Source organism: Lithobates pipiens, unplaced genomic scaffold (genome assembly GCF_037356315.1).
Source record: "Lithobates pipiens isolate NorthernLeopardFrog02 unplaced genomic scaffold, aLitPip1_a1.2 Scaffold_16, whole genome shotgun sequence".
Classification (NCBI taxonomy): domain Eukaryota; kingdom Metazoa; phylum Chordata; class Amphibia; order Anura; family Ranidae; genus Lithobates; species Lithobates pipiens.
In genome coordinates, this window is record NW_027507748.1 from 248205347 (window position 1) to 248223071 (window position 17725).

Sequence of the window (17725 nt, forward strand, 5' to 3'; positions counted from 1 at the left end):
TTTTTTTTTGTCCCAAGTGATTGAATAATGACACAAAAAAAAAAAAAAGTTTACATAAAGTTGTGACTAAATGATATATTGCTCACACATGCCATAGTTATATGTGGAATTGCACCCCAAAATATATTCTGCTACTTCTCCTGAGTACGAGGATACCACATATGTGGGACTTTTTGGGAGTCTAGCTGCGTACGGCACCCCGAAAGCCAATCACTGCCTTCAGGGTTTCTAAGGGTGCAAATTTTTGATTTCACTCCTCACTACCTATCACAGTTTCGAAGGCCATAAAATGCCAAAATAACACAAAACCCCCCCAAATGACCCCATTTTGGAAAGTAGACACCTCAAGCTATTTACTGAGAGGCATGTTGAGTCCAAGAAATATTTTATATTTTGCCACAAGTTGCAGGAATATTACAATAATTTTTTTTTTTTGCACAAAGTTGTCACTAAATGATATATTGCTGACACATGCTATGGGCATAAGTAAAATTACACCTCAAAATAAATTCTGCTGCTTCTCCTGAGTACGGGGATACCACATGTGGGGGACTTTTTGGGAGCCTAGCCACGTACGGGACCCCGAAAACCAAGCACTGCCTTCCGGATTTAAATATAAAACGCTACCAAAAAAACCTGTTAGCGATCGCAGGGATCAGGCCTGACTCTGCGATCGCTGCAGTTATGTGTTTAGTGTTTTGTAAGTGACAGTGATCTATCGATACTGCACTTGGGTGGGCTGGGCGGAGGGGCAAAACGCAGGTGCTAGCAGGTATCTGGGCTGATCCTGCCAACAATGCGTTTTTTTGGAACCCTAAACTGCTGGGGACGCTAGTATAGATCTAATCAGATCAGATATTGATCTGTTCAGATTCTATACCACTACGGGAGGTATATGCTTTGCGCGTGGGTGTTAGCGGTACTGGCACTAACCTAGGACTGCCTGGGGCGACACAGACCCTGACCCTAAAACCTAATTGATATCACCCGCCGGGTGATCAGGGGGTTAAACCTTTATTGGGTAATAAATGGTGGGTGCCCTGATGCTATAAAAAGCAAACTAACCAGAGTCACCCGTAACACTTATATGGTGATCACTGGTGAAAGGGTTAACTAGGGGCAATCAGGGGGTTCAAATTGTTATTAGGTAGTATATGGGGGTCCCTGGCGCTATATAAAAACCTGACGGGGAACCTAAATAACTAACTGCCTAACCAGCGTCACCAGTGACACTTATACTGTGATCGCTGGTGAAAGGGTTAACTAAAAACCTGGCGGTGAACCTAAAAAAATAACTAGCTACCTAGCGACACTAATGCAGCGATCAGAAAAATGATCGCTTAGTGGCACTGGCAAAAGGGGGTGAAAGGGTTAACTAGTGGCAATCAGGGGGTTAAAACCATTATTGGGTAGTATATCGGGGTACCTAGCGCTATAAAAACCTGGCGGTGAACCTAAAAAAATAACTAGCTACCTAGCGACACTAATGCAGCGATCAGAAAAACGATCGCTTAGTGACACTGGCAAAAGGGGGTGAAAGGGTTAACTAGGGGCAATCAGGGGGTTAAAACCATTATTGGGTAGTATATCGGGGTACCTAGCGCTATAAAAACCTGGCATTGAACCTAAGAAAATAACTAGCTACCTAGCGATACTAATGCAGCGATCAGAAAAATGATCGCTTAGTGACACTGGCAAAAACGGGGTGAAAGGGTTAACTCTAGGGGCAATCAGGGGGTTAAACCTTTATTGGGGGGTGGTAGGGGGCTACCCTGGACCAAACACTACCTGCCCTGACAGTTTTTACTGTCACAACTGACACTGAATGCAGTGATCAGTAAATAAATGATCACTGCAATCAGTAACACTGTGACTGGGGGGGGGGGGCGGGGGGATCGGGGGGGATCGGGGGCGATCGGGGGGGGGGGGGGTTTGTGTGCATGTGTGTGCCTACGTGTTAGTGTAGTGTTGGTGCACACTTACTTTCACTTCTCCTCATAGTCCGGTCAAAAAGACCCCCCCCCCCCCCCCCCGAGGAAAATGACATCACTTCCTCCCTGCCTGTGTTTACTATACACAGTGGGAGGAAGCTTCTCATTCGCCAGGAGCGATCGAGAGGGGGTGGCCAGAAACCAACGACCATCCCCTCATCCAGGATCGCTCCTGAAGTGAAACAGACCGCCACATCCAGCGGGAGGGGGTCCGATCGCTGGAAGGCAAGCACGTACATGTACGCGCTTGTGCCTGTACATGCCATTGTGATGACGTACATTGGCATGCGGCGGTCCTTAACCACTTCCCACCTGGCCAATGCACATATACGGCCAGGTGGGAGCCGTCTACTTCTGATAGGACGTTCAGGAACGTCCTTCAGAAGGAGCGGGATCGCGCGAGTGCCCGCACAGCGGCGCGATCCCGATGTGCTCGTGTCACCCGTACACGACGCATCTCAGATCGGCAGGAGGGCTCTGTGATTGGCCCTCCTGATCACATGAAGGCCGTGTCCAATCACGGCCGTCATGTGATGTAAACAAACAGCCGGTTGCTAGGCAATCGGCTCCTCCTCTCCTCACACAGAACTCATCGCTGAGGAGAGGAGAGCAGATCGCTGCAGCCGGCTGATGATCAGTGAGTATGAGCTGTTTTTTACAGCTTTTTACTCACTGATCACCATTCTAGTGTAATACACAACACACCACACAGTATAAACACAGTCCCCACATATGTCCCCAAAACATACATGTCCCCAAATAATAAAAACACATGTCCCTAATAATAAAAACATGTCCCCCACATATGTCCCACTAAAATCACATGTCCCAATGATTATCTGCACACATATGTACGTGATCACCTGCATACATATGTACATGATCATTTGCGTACATATGTCCGTGATCACACAAACCAATTATTATACACTTAACAGAATTTTTTTTACCAAAAACATGTAGCAGAATACATTTTGGCTTAAATTTATGACAACATTTGATTTTATTAGATTTCTTTTAAAATAGAAAAAATAAAATATTGTTTTTTTTTTCCAAATTTCCTCTTTTTTTGCGATTATATCGCAAAAAATAAAAAAGTCGTGAATAAATACCACCAAAATAAAGCTCTATTTGTGTGAAAAAAATGATAAAAATTTAATTTGGGTACAGTGTAGCATGACCGCGCAATTGTCACTGAAAGCGCTAGAGCGATGAAAGCTGAAAATTGGGCTAGGAAGGAAGGGGGTGAAAGTGCCCTGTATTGAAGTGGTTAAGGAGCATGGTCCGCCTGTGTCTTCTCAGTGGGAATCTTTCCCCTGTAAATCCTTTCTCTTTATAGTTTTTAGGCACAGAGACCGCACACAATATTGGTGAGCCTGCAAATCTTGGGACACCACACAGGTATATTGAACAACCGGTGTTGTGATAACTAATAGTGAGTATTGATCTTCAACCAATTTTTTTATATGTTTTGTAGCCAATTACAAAATAAAAGGTATGCATAAATGATAGAAGTCTGGTAATTAAAATAGAGAAACTAGAATTTACAACACCTGATATAGGTCCCCTAACCTTAAAGTGTTACTAACCCCACAATAGTAAAATCAGTCTGTCTATGCAGCATAGCATGCTTGTTATACTCACCATGGAACTTAATGGGTTAATCCTCTGCATTGTGTAAAACGCCTGTTTAATCCTATATGCATAGATCCTTTCCCTCCTGCACTGTCTATCTGGGGAAGGCCAGCTAACACAGGCAGAGCAGCCAACCTGCACATACTCAGTTGTGTCTTTTATGCTGAAGGCAACATATACTTGTTGATCAGAGCTAGCCAGGTCACATGATACTGACATCACACATGTGGGTGCGTATACAAAATGTAGTGGAAATCTCCTCCTTCCTGAACTCTCAGCACTGGAGAAACTGTGCAATTTATTATGTAACCGTGGTATACAGATCATCCAAAAATGTATATAGTAGCAGTACTTTATTGTAAAAAACCGGAGTTAGACTTACCGGTAACTCTTTTTCTAGGAGTCTTCCAGGACAGCCTTTGAGATATAGGGCTCCTCCCTCCGGGACAGGAAACACGTCAAGCCAATTAAATAAAAGGTGTGGTCCTCCAGGCCCTCCTCAGTTTTACTCCAAGAACCGCCGGGAGGCTCTGAAAGACATAACACACTAACAATCACGTTAATACACATCCTCACCACTTAGTCCAATTTAAACAACTTTGGGTGGGAAGCCAGGCTGTCCTGGAAGACTCCTAGAAAAAGAGTTACCGGTAAGTCTAACTCCGGTTTTCTCATATCGTCTTCCAGGACAGCCTTTGAGATGATAAGCAAGGAGCTCACCTTGTCAGGGCGGGATCACTGCCTGGAGGACCTTACGTCCAAAAGTCTGCTCTTTATCAGACCATAAATCCAGACGGTAATGTCTTGCGAACGTTGAGTAGCTGGACCACATTGCTGCTTTGCAGATCTCCTCTGGAGAGGCTCCAGCCCTCTCTGCCCATGATGCAGAAACCGCCCTTGTAGAGTGTGCCTTAACTAAGGGTGCCTGCTTCCCCTCTAACTCATAGGCTTTAACTATCGCCATTCGTATCCACCTGGCGATAGACGCTTTGGACGCCTTGCAGCCCTTGCGGGCGCCCGATAAATTAGCAAAAAGTGAGTCTGACTTCCTGAAGACCCTAGAGGCTTCTAAAAAAATTAATAGACTTCTCCTAACGTCTAACAAACTTAAAGATCTTGCCTCGTCCTCATCTGAGGTTGAGAAAAAAGTTGGCAAAATAATATCCTGTGTCCTATGAAAAGTGGACACCACTTTAGGAAGAAAACTAGGGTCAGTCTTAAGTACTACCCTGTCTTCTAAGATTAACAGAAATGGCTCTCTGACCGAGAGCGCCTGCAGATCACTGACCCTTCTAGCTGACGTGATCGCTATCAAAAACACAGTCTTTAGTACCATCCACTTAAGTGATGCTCCCTCTAATGGTTCAAATGGATCTTGGGTCAAAGCCCTAAGAACCAAGGCCAAATCCCAAGTAGGACAGGACTTCATTCTCACAGGCCTGGATCTAGATAGAGCCTTGAAGAAGTTCCTGACAAATGGATTCTGCTGAAGGGAGGACTGAAGGAAAACGCTTAAGGCCGCCACCTGTACCTTTAGAGTGCTGATAGATAGGCCCAGCTCTACCCCTGCTTGTAGAAAGTCCAGGACTGCCGGGACCCCGGGGCTTGCAATTCCCTGTTCTCGCAACCAGGAATTAAACCTCTTTCCTACCTTGGCGTAAATTGCCCTAGTAACTGGTTTACGGCATTCTAACAAGGTCTTAATCACTCTTTCTGAGAAACCCTGTGACCTTAAGATTTGTTCCTCAGATACCAGGCCGCAAGCTTGAGCCTCTCTATCTGAGGGCACAAGATCGGCCCCTGGGAAAGTAAGTCCTCCCTGACTGGCAGAAACAGCGGAGGATGGACGGCCAATTTCTTTATGCTGGCAAACCAGGGTCTCCTTGGCCAAAAAGGAGCTACTAAAATGAGGTCCGTAGTCTCCGAGCGGAACTTCTGCAGGACCTCCGCCACCATCCTTACGGGAGGAAAGGCATAACACAGGCCGAACAGCCATGGATTGGCAAGGGCGTCTATCCCCCTGGCCCGATCCTGTGGGTGAACCGAAAAAAATTGCGTCACCTTCCTGTTGCAAATAGGTCTATTTCTGGCCTTCCCCAGCATGACACAATCTCCTCGAACACTTCCTTGTTGAGGGACCACTCGTCCTGACCTATCTTCTGGCGACTGAGAAAGTCGGCCAGTAAATTCTGCGTTCCCTTTAGGTGAATGGCTGATATTGAGGACAAGTTCTTCTCTGCCCAGCAGAAGATTCTGTCCGCAATTACCTGGAGTGCAGGGCTTCTGGTTCCCCCTTGCTTGTTCAGGTAGGCTACTGCTGCCACATTGTCTGAGCGAACCTGCAGATCCCTGCCATGTAACTGGGACTGGAAGGTTTCTATAGCCTTCCAAACTGCCAGAAGTTCCTTCTGGTTTGAGGAACGACCTGTCTCTAGGTCCGACCAGGAACCCTGGGCTAAGGTTCCCTCTAGGTGGGCACCCCAACCTAGCGCACTGGCATCGGTCGTGACCACCACAGTAGCTTGTGGGGACCAGGGAAGACCCCTGTCTAGGTTGACCTGGGCCCGCCACCACCAAAGAGACCTCCTGACTGCCGAGGATAGGGGCATAACCTGATCCAGGCTCTCCTGCCTGCCATCCCAATAACGGAGCATGAGTCTCTGTAAAGGACGCTGATGATGCCTTGCCCAGGCCACCGCTGGAAAGCATGATGTCATCAACCCCAGGACTCTCATAACCTCCCTGACCTGGGCTTCCCGACCAGATTGAAGCTGGGCTACCGCCTGCTCTAGCTTGCAGATCTTCTCCTCCGGAAGAAATACCTTCATTTCCACCGAAGAAATCCTGTATCCTAAATACAGGACCTCCTGTGAGGGGGTCAGCTGGGATTTTTCCTGGTTTATCAGCCACCCAGTGAGCGCAGGAAAACCAAGGCCTCCTGTATGTCCCTCTGCAGTTGTTGGGCCGACTGGGCTATGAACAGTAGATCGTCCAGATATGGGATCACTGTTATAGCCTTGAGCCTTAATGGGGCCAGTGCCTCTGCCAGAACCTTTGTAAAGATTCTTGGTGAGGCTGAGAGCCCGAAGGGGAGAGCTCGAAACTGGAGGTGTAACACACCAGTGTTCAACCTCACCGCCAACCTGAGAAACCTCTGAGATTCCAGATGAATCGGGATATGCAAATATGCATCCCTGAGATCCACTGTGGCCATGTGACAGCCCTGAAACAGGAACTTGGTTACCGAGAAGATTGACTCCATCCGGAACCGCTTGTATTTTATAAATCTGTTCAGGGGGCGGAGATTCAGTATTAACCTGAACTTCCCCGAAGGTTTCTTTACCACGAATACGTGGGAGTAAACCCCCAAGCCTCGCTCCTCCTGAGGCACCTGCACCATTACTTCTTGGTCCACCAGATCCCCCAGAAGAAGAGCCAAAGCCTCTGCTTTCTCTTGGTCCCTTGGTAACCTTGTTACTTGAAAATTTGGGAGGGGAACTGAACCAAACTCCGACCTGTAGCCGTTCCTTATTACATCTCGAATGAACAGACTTTCGGTTGAAGCTTCCCACTGTGGGAGGAACTTCCCCAGTCTTCCTCCCACCGGGACGCAGGAGTCACTGGGTTTTAGGGGAGGGTTGAGGAGGATTGAATAAGATTCCTCCTCTGCCTCTTCCCTTGTGACCTGTCCAATGCTTTTTGGGGCGAACCTCCCTTTCCTGCAGGTTCTGCTGCCTGGGGCTTCGAAAAAGGTGCTTCCCTTCAGGTCTCTTTTTCCTTTCTGGGAAAGCTTTCTTCCTATCCTGCGTGCGCTCTAACGCCTCTTGCAGGCCGGGCCCGAACAAATGATCCCCTGAAAAGGGTAATCCACATAACTTCAATTTTGAAGCTGTGTCTCCTGACCAGGTTTTAAGCCAAACGGCCCTTCTGGCAGCGTTCACTAGTGCTGCAGATCTAGCAGCCAGTTTGACTGATTCTGCAGAGGCATCAGCTAAAAAGCCCACAGCCTTGAACAGTAGCGGAAAGGACTTCAACAGCTGTTGCCTAGAAGTACCCGCAGAAATATGCGATTGTAACTGTGTAAGCCAACACTCCAAGTTTCTGGCCACACAGGTAGCTGCTAGGGCCGGTTTAAGCCCGATGGAAGAGGCATCCCAGGCTCTCTTAAGCAGCACATCTCCCCTCTTATCCATAGGGTCCCTGAGTGAACCCATATCATCAAAGGCCAAATCTGTCTTCTTAGAGACTTTAGCCAAGGGAGCATCTAATTTGGGAACCTTGTTCCAGGGATGCACGGCATCCGACTCAAAAGGGAACCTCCTTCTAAGGCTACCTGAAAAAAATGGCCTTTTTTCCGGTTGTTCCCACTCCAGCAGAATCGCCTCCACTAGCGACTTATGGACGGGGAATACCCTGTCTTTCATTACACTAGACCCTTGATACATCATGTCGTGTTTTGAAAGCTGGACCTGTTCTTCCCTGATCTCCAAAGTGTCATATATAGCCTTGAGGAGGTCACCCACATCATCCAAAGACAGCTTGTATCTGGCTGATCTAATGGCCTCTTCCTCCCCCTCAGATTCAGAAGTAGACTCTGTCCTAGAGGAGGCTAATGACCTGGGTAACCTCTCCCTATCCACCTCCTCCTCCTGACTTGGTTCGGATAAGGAAGGCATACTCACGGCCCTGGGTAAAGGGACAGAGGGACCCTGCACCCTATCCATCATGTTTTTGAAAGATTGGAAGGTGGATGCAATCTCATCCTTTACAGATGTTAAAACATTGTGACAAGCTGCCACCGAGTCCTCTTTCACCAGGCTACTGACACAATCCTGGCAAAGCGGCTTCTCCCAACCGGTGCCTAACTTAGCCCCACACACGGCACATTTCCTTCTGGGCAAAGGTATCTGGGCTCTGTCCTGTTTAACCTAAAAACAAAGAAAAACAGGGTCCCATTAAAATACCACCCCTGACCACACCACTGTGCTTCTAGGGTCTGTCTAGGAAGTGCCCCCCTTCACCAGCAGGTTCTCCACCCCGGGAAGGTACTACGGGTCAGAGTGACCCCCCACCCCCCAGTGTAAGTCCTGGTCTGCCCTCACCAAGCTTACCTGAGAGGTACTGGAGCCTGTTGAACCGGAGTCCACCTGCACAACTGCACTCTCCATGGTTCCTGTGTCTCACTCAGTCTCTCTGAGCCTTCACACCGCTCCAGGCAACCCTGTAGTCACACCGCCGCGCCCAAAGGACTGGAACAGGTCCTGCAGGTTCTACGGCGCCCCCTGATGACGCGAATCCGGCGGAAGTGCGTCTCTCCCACTTCCGTACGCCAGAACGCAAAGTCTCCGCCCCGACGCCGTGCGTTCCTTACGAACGCACCGCTCACAGTACCCGGACGCCGGTCGGTGGAACGAACGTCTCCCGCCGCCATCCGACCGACAGGTACTAGCGGTTAGCGCTCCGAGGGGGAGATTGCCGCGCATCGGGGTCCCGTTCTCTCCGAACGTTTTAAATGGCAGCGGGGACTGAAAGCTACCCTCTCCTCCCTTCGTACGGACCGAGGGGTGCTAAGGGTCAGGTCCATCAAGGTGCTCTCCCCAGGCTGTCCTGGAAGACGATATGAGAAACAAGATTTATAAGCTGTGGGCAGGGGGGGGGGGGGTGTTACATGTTACAGTACAGGTGAAAACTTTAATGGTAAATATGAAAACAAATTGGCCACTCACATGATTCAGAAAGAAAAGAGCATGTATATATTGATATCTCTACCACAGGCTTGACGGAAAAAAAAAAATGAAAAAAAAAAAAAAAAAAAAAAAAGGTACTTAAAGAGGGATTCCACCAAAAGAAAAAATATTAAAAGCCAGCAGCTATAAATACTACAGCTGCTGACTTTTAATAAATGGACACTCACCTGTCCCGGGTTCCAGCGATACCGGCAGCCGAGGCAGATCGATCGCTCGGACCTCGGCTGCTGCAGCCCCCATTCTAGGTGAGGGAATCAGGAAGTGAAGCGAATCGGCTTCACTTCCCGGTTCCCTACGGAGCATGCGCGAGTTGCGCCGCGCAATAGGAAATCTCCGCGCTGTCACTGGGACCCGTGTGTGTCCCAGCAGACAGCGTGGCAGGGCAGGAAATGGCGTAGACTCCCACGGGAGTCTATGCCCGGAAGTGGGTGTAAATACCTGTCTTTGACAGGTATCTCCACCCCCCTCCCCCCTGAAAGGTGTCAATTGTGACACCGGAGGGGGGGAGGGATCCAATCAGCGGAGGTTCCACTTTAGGGTGGAATCCCGCTTTAAACACTTTGCCACACCTGTCTACCTTCTGCCAGTATGTGACATCATCCACAAGAGTTTCCTGCTATGCACAGTGTGTGGTCTGACAGAACCTGAGCCTGCCCTCTAGCTGCAGCAATTCATTCCAAATGACATCACTGCTGTCTGGGTTCACAGAGTCTGTCCAGGTTGGCTTCTCTACCAGGGATGAACACTGAAGAAAAGTGGGAGTGTTTTAGAGACAAATTACTCTGGAGCCTTTGTGGCTGGAGCTCCAAAGGGACAAAACAAACAGTAAATTCAAAATATGGTATGTTATAGGCCCCCTTTACCTTAAGAGCCGGTTCACACAGGGGCAACGCGACTTCCAGGACAACTTTTGGAGGCAACTTGGACATGACTTGAGTATGAATTACAGTGCGACTTGGAGCGACTTTAACGCGACTTGGGGCGACTTACAACACAACTTTAAGTTGCCCCAGGCCAAGCGACTTTGGCCGTGGCCAATCAGAGAATGAGCTCAAGGGGGAACTCCATGCCAAATTTTAAAAACCGGCATGGGTTCCCCCTCCGGGAGCATACCAGGCCCTTAAGTCTGGTATGGATTTTAAGGGCAACCCCCCTACATTGAAAAAACGGCATGGGGGTGCCCCCCAAAATCCATACCAGACCCTTATTTGAGCACGCAGCCTGGCCGGTCAGGAAAGGGGGTGGGGATGAGCGAGCGCCACCCCCTCCTGAACCTTACGAGGCCGCATGGCCTCAACATGGGGGGGTGGGTGCTTTGGGGAAGGGGGGCGCCCTGCGGCCCCCCCACTCCAAAGCACCTTGTCCCCATGTTGATGAGGACAAGGGCCTCTTCCCGACAACCCAGGCCATTGGTTGTCAGGGCCTGCGGGCGGGGGGCTTATCGGAATCCGGGATCCCGGCCCCCCACCCTATGTAAATGAGTAAGGGGTACATCGTACTCCTACACATTCACCTGGGGAAAAAAAGTGTTTTATTAAAAATTTGGCATGGAGTTCCCTCTCGAGAGCGGATTATTCTGTGAGAGGTGACATTGTCGTCTCAATATAGATGGAGATCTGACTTGGAGGCGACTTCCATTGAAATCAATGGGTACCAGTCACCTGGAAGTCGGATAGAAGTAGTACAGGAAACTTTTCTGAAGTCGGAGCGAGTTCAGTAGTGTACATTAAGACGGCTCTCATTCACTTACATTGTTTTTTACATGTAGCGCGATTTGAGGCGACTAGGAGCAACCTGAAGTCGGATCCCGAGTTGCCCCTGTGTGAACTGACTATAAAGCAGAGTTCCAGCCATTTGTTTATTAACAGTCATCAGCTACAACTGTAGCTGCTGACTTTTAATGAACACAAACTCAATTGTCCCACAATCCAGCGGTGCACTCACCTCAGCTGTGTTTTCCCCGTGTCCTCCCTCAGCACTCTGTGACTGGTCCCAAAGTCTTCTAGGACCTCTCATATGCCCCAGAATATTTCTGGAAGGACAACTTCCACTTCTTACCACCTAGGGCGACCGGAAGTGGGAGCAGGTACCTGTCCCCCCTTCCTCCCCAAAAGCCCAGTTTCGCAAAAAGGAGCCGTGTAGGAGGCCTTAAAGTGGAACTCCGCTCTAAGGAGGAGAAGACGACCCCTCTACTTTCACAGTTAGAAATGGCGGGGAGGCAGGGCAATTTTATAAACTTGGAAGATTTCAACTATTCTGATACTGATTGGGCATACAAAACTGCTCACTCAACTAAGGCTTGTCATTTCTTGACTGTAAATGCAGGACAATTTCATGAGTCAAAAGGTAGAAGCCCCAGCTAGAAATAATTCTGTCCTTGCCCACTAATTTCAGAAAACAGAGTGCAGATGTGGAAGTTAGGCATAATTTAGGTAACCGTGGTTAGAGTAATTACATTTTCCATAAAGGAAAGCAGAAAATTTCAAAAAGCCAACCTTACTAATCTGCACTCCATACGGCATAATATTAAATGGGATCAAATTTTTGCAACACTGAAGAAAAGTGGGAGTGTTTTATGACATATTAAACAATGGCATAAAACAACAGTTAAACTTGGTTGGCTGCATAATAAGATAAAAATGCATATTAACCACTTTGCGCCCAGGCCAATTCTGACATTTTTCTCCTACATGTAAAATTCATAATTTTTGATTACTTTTATTCCTATTACATTAAACATCCCTTGTAATAGGAATATGGCATGATCGGACCTATTTACAGTGAGATATGGGGTCAATAAGACCCCACATCTAACCTCTAGGCTGGGAAGCCTAAAATAAAAAATAAAATAAAAAAAGATCATGGCTTCCCAGCCGAGGCGTCATAACATCGCGCCCGACCATCTGGTTTGCCGGAAATCTCTATGATCACCATCCAGGGGGCGGCGGATCCTGTGTCTGACTTATGGATGGAAACGGTGAGTTGGTAGAAGCACCGGAGGCCGGCGGGGGGGCATCCCCTCCCGCCGCCCGTAAGAACGATCAAGTGGCAGAACAGCCGATATGATCGTTCTCATTTTGCAGGGAATCGCCGTCTGAAAATGACGATATCTGAACGATGTCTGTAGCCTCAGACATCATTCAGGTATACCCCCAGAAAGTCTAGGCCGTCCCAGGACGTCCACCCAGTGCCAAGTAGTTAACAAGCTATTATGATGGCTGACAGGGATGTAATTTTTTTAAACTATGTGCTTACGGCATACTTATGAAGTCATTATGACGTTAGGGGGTGTCTCTGAGCCAATTCTGGTACGCCGTGACTTCAAAACGTTGCTTCAGATGTTATGATGTGATTTTTGAATAAAGCTCTGGACCTGTTCTGTTATGTGTTAGTAATATACTTTTGCTCTGTCTTTGGTTTCCAGCTGTTGGTCACTCCAGTACCCAGCTACATTCACAGCCATTCTGCAAGAACATGTGTGCTGCATTGAGAATAGTGTATTTACCCCCTACATAGGGAACCAAAAATCAGACAAATAGCTTAAAATGTAACGCATCAATGAGCCTCTGGGGGGTAAGGTTGCTTTTAGTTGGGTAAATCCATCTCGCTTCCTGTTGCATGATGTTTCACCCCCCTCGCAGGTCCTCAAATACACAATCAAGGGCATAAAATCTGATCACATGAGTATTGTAATTATGGTACATGCCAACATGCCTCCCAAAATTGGTAGATAATATACAGGTTTTTAATATAATAGATGTGGTCCTTGATTCTGAGCCAAAAGCAATGTTTGTTTTTCCCAGTATAAAAATCAGAACATTATGTACACCACCCCTTTGGTCTGACAATTTAAAAGATGTTTCAAAGCATATACTGTACCATCCGTGAGAGTCAAGGTCTGATTCTCCAAAATCCATCCAAAAAACACATTTTTGAGTACCACTAACTAATACCTGTGCCAAGGTAATTTCACTATCGTGAAAAATAATCTTAAATAATCTGTTTAGAATAAAGCGTGCACGCCTACAGCTACTATCAGGTCTCTCATTGACATACCTTTTGATAATGAGATCATCTGTCAGTAGCTACAGTATTTTTTTTTCTTTTAAGATTCCTTGGACCTAAGCATATTGTCTTCAATAAGTAGTAATAATTAGAACTATATCTGACTGCACAGTTTTTTTTCCTGTCTGGTTTAATGTTTAGCTCTATTTAAAGCCTTTTTAAATGTGGTCTGTGAGCATCATCTTTTTAGCAATCAGCCACCCAAAGCATCTGCTTCCTGTTCAAAATTAGTTTCATCAGAGCATAAGTCTAAGATATTGACTGTAGGGAATGATCTGTACCAATGACCTAGGGTGTGAGCGTCATGCATGCAAAATCATGTTCTATGTCGTAGATATGTGGCATAAAGTGGTCCTTAGAGTGCCCCATCCTGTATAAAAATCTCAGTATCCAGAAAAGCGTTTTGCCTACCATCGCTAACCATAATGAATTTCAGGTGAATTCCCCTCTAGGGTCGACATGAACTCAGTCAACTGTTCCAGTACAAAACATGCCAATTCCAGTCAAAAAAATGATCATGTCATCTATGTATTAATACCAAAGTAAAATCAATGGCCCAAGCCATATATTTTTTCTCAGAGAATATTGTACGTTCCCACCCCTCATGTATACATTGACATATGAGGGTGTGCAGCATATACCCACAGCCACACCCTGTACCTGGAGGTAGCAGGTCCAAATGTAAACAAGTTCCTTGTAACGACGTGTTTCAATAACACCAGGATAAACCTACTGTATGGCCAGGAAGCCTGTCCCTTTCCTTCAAAAAGCTCTGCACTACCTGAATCCACACGGCATGCGGGATACTACTGTATAATGGCTCAATGTCAATAGCCAATGTACCAGGTGGTAACTCAATGCTATCAAGCCGTTTCAATAAATCTGGCATAACCTGGATGTATGAAGGCAATGACTTGCCATCTCAGTCTGAATGTCGATACTAGATAGTATTGGCCTTCCAGGGGGGTGCTTTAAACTTTTGAGTCTTTGGCAATGTGTAAAAGGTGGGGTTCTAGGGAACTTGAACAAAATCAATTCATAGGTATCCTTACCTAAAAACACCCCAATGATATGCATACAGGGCGAGCTGTAAAAACGTTTTGTTAAAGCGCTCGTTTTTCTAAAATTGCCTTATAGCATTCACAATTTTTAATGCTATCCAGGCACATAGATCTATATTGCTCCTTACCCAGTATCAAAACATCCCCACCCTTATCTGAGGACTTAATTATGATATTTTTGTTGGAGCTCAAATTCTTTAAAGTCTGGTATTGCATTGGAGACCAAATATTTGGAATAGAGGTCCAAACTGGTAAATGCTCAATTGCCTTACAAACTTGGATTAAAATCAAAATATGCGAGGTATGCGTTGAAATCCCCTTACTGTTAGCCAACATCCCAAAATATAACAATATGGAAGTTTTCCCCTTAGGAAAAGGTGGGACTTTTTAGGCATGAACTGTGACTCTACAATAGTTTATAGAAATATATAAAATACTTTTATTGAAACATAAGAAAAAAGAATATATACATTCATTTATACGTTACAAAAGAAAAAAACATTATTTCCTTCATATATTCGTATTCATAAAACCATAAGACTGTTTTATACTCATTATTCCAAAGGCATACTCTTATCATATTGTACGTATGCACATTCGGAAGATGTAAGAACAATTAAACAAAAAAGATTTTGTGCGTCCAATGTAGCCTACGCGTTACGGAGTCATAAGCTCCTTCTTCAGGGAAAGTTCATTTTTGCACATTATTTTGAAAAAAGGTAGAGAAATCTACAAAACAGAAAAAAAGAGAATATATATATTATATATATATATATATATATATATATATATATATATATATATATATATATATATATATATATACATATATATACATATACACACACATTTTTTCAAAAAGAAGGGAGAGAGAGAGAAAAAAAAAGGGGGGGGGGAAGTACACATCACCTCTACTTTCTTCACCAAGATGCAGATATGGGCCCAAAGGGGGGTCACCTCTTTGGATGGAAACCGGGACCGCAGTGGTAGGTTGGCTGGGGAGGAGGAGGGCCAAGAGTGGGATAAATGCATGTAATTGCACATGCCTTTAATTAATTAAAAACTAAGAGTATTTTGTTATAACAAAAATATAGGTATAAAGAATTTTTTATATATCCCCTCCACGTTAATTCCCATTGTTGTCCTAAAATAGAGGGACAGCCCTAAAGAGGGAAAAAATATATATAGAAAAATATATAGTACTAGCGATACAATAAACCAAAAGTGTCAAAAAACTACCTTTTGATTAATCCTGTAACAGAGGCATCTTTTATGATAGTCTCCTATGTCCAGAAAAGAGTGGAGTCATCATGCTCAAAGCATGTCGTTTAGAAGGAGATTTCCAAAATTATTATTCGCTTACTTCAGTGCAGGGGATAGTCCATTCGCCTACTCCAATAGTATAAAACTTTCAAAGTTTCCGCAATGTCTAATAGTCAAAAACTATCTTCCATCTGTAGCACTATATGGAAGATTTCACATAGGGCATACAGACCACTCACTCTGCTCACCTTGTGTTCTTTCTTTTCCCTTTGAAGAGAAGGGTCCTGTTTCTGAATTCCATACTATAGGGGTCTGCTTTGGGTGGGATCCCGGCACGCGCAAGCCACCATGGACGGGAGGATGCTGTTTTTTGATTGTTTTCAATCAGCATGTACTATCTTGTCCTGGTGGCTTTTCTTTTCGCAGTCATGTTCACTTTTCTGAACAGCGGGGGAGGGGTGTTATAGCACCCTATCCTTCCATTTTTCTCTGGTGCTACAGATGGAAGATAGTTTTTGACTATTAGACATTGCGGCAACTTTGAAAGTTTTATACTATTGGAGTAGGCAAATGGACAACCCCTTGCACTGAAGTATGCGAATAATAATTTTGGAAATCTCCTTCTAAACGACATGCTTTGAGCATGATGACTCCACTCTTTTCTGGACATAGGAGACTATCGTAAAAGACGCCTCTGTTACAGGATTAATGAAAAGGTAGTTTTTTGACACTTTTGGTTTATTGCATCGCTAGTACTATATATTTTTCTATATATATTTTTTCCCTCTTTAGGGCTGTCCTTCTATTTTAGGATAACAATGGGAATTAACGGGGAGGGGATATATAAAAAATTCTTTATACCTATATTTTTGTTACAACAAAATACTCTTAGTTTTTAATTAATTAAAGGCATGTGCAATTACATGCATTCATCCCACTCTTGGCCCTCCTCCTCCACAACCAACCTACCACTGCGGTCCCGGTTTCCATCCAGAGAGGTGACCCCTCTTTGGGCCCAGAGCTGCGTCTTGGTGAAGAAAGTAGAGGTGATGTGTAACCCTTTCCCCTCCCCCCCCTTTTTTTTCTCTCTCTCTCCCTTCTTTCATTGAAAAAATGTGTATATATATATATATATATATATATATATATATATATATATATATATATATATATATATATATATATATATATATTTCTCTTTTTTTATGTTTTGTAGATTTATCGTCCTTTTTTCAAAATGAATGTGCAAAAATGAACTATCCCTGAAGAAGGAGCTTATGACTCCGTAACGCGTAGGCTACATTGGACGCACAATATCTTTTTTGTTTAATTGTTCTTACATCTTCCGAATGTGCATACGTACAATATGATAAGAGTACGCCTTTGGAATAAGAAGTATAAAACAGTCTTATGGTTTTATGAATACGAATATATGAAGGAAATAATGTTTTTTTCTTTTGTAATGTATAAATGAATGTATATATTCTTTTTTCTTATGTTTCAATAAAAGTATTTTATATATTTCTATAAACTATTGTAGAGTCACAGTTCATGCCTAAAAAGCCCCGCCTTTTCCTAAGGGGAAAACTTCCATATTAAACTTGGATTAAAAGGCTCAAATAGTAGGATTCTTTGTAATGGGGTGAACTTGTCAAATTTCTTTTTAACCCTCAATTTAATGTACTATGTTCGACCACTGATATCTCAGGTTGGGAAACCAAACTCCCTACAGAGCTGTCTGACCCCTCATTCTCCTCTAGCAATTGCATGAAGTCCTTTAAAGCGGGGTTCCACCCTAAAGTGGAACTTCCACTAATCGGAACCCTCCCCCCCTCCGGTGTCACAATTGGCACCTTTCAGGGGGGAGGGGGGTGGAGATACCTGTCAAAGACAGGTATTTACACCCACTTCCGGGCATAGACTCCCGTGGGAGTCTACGCCATTTCCTGTCCTGCTGCGCTGT

General features: G+C 45.2%; 1 protein-coding gene across 2 annotated transcripts in view; it reads right to left on the reverse strand.

Annotated features, from left to right (window-relative positions):
- Positions 1-17725, reverse strand: part of PIK3C2B (phosphatidylinositol-4-phosphate 3-kinase catalytic subunit type 2 beta) — a 935041-nt gene that overhangs the window by 199844 nt on the left and 717472 nt on the right. The window contains exon 27 of one of the 2 annotated variants that reach the window (XR_013274472.1): positions 4009-4156. The exons of the other annotated variant lie outside the window; for it this stretch is intronic. The gene's annotated coding sequence lies outside the window, so the exon portion shown is untranslated. The remainder of the gene's footprint in view (positions 1-4008; positions 4157-17725) is intronic. 2 annotated transcript variants of the gene reach the window in all.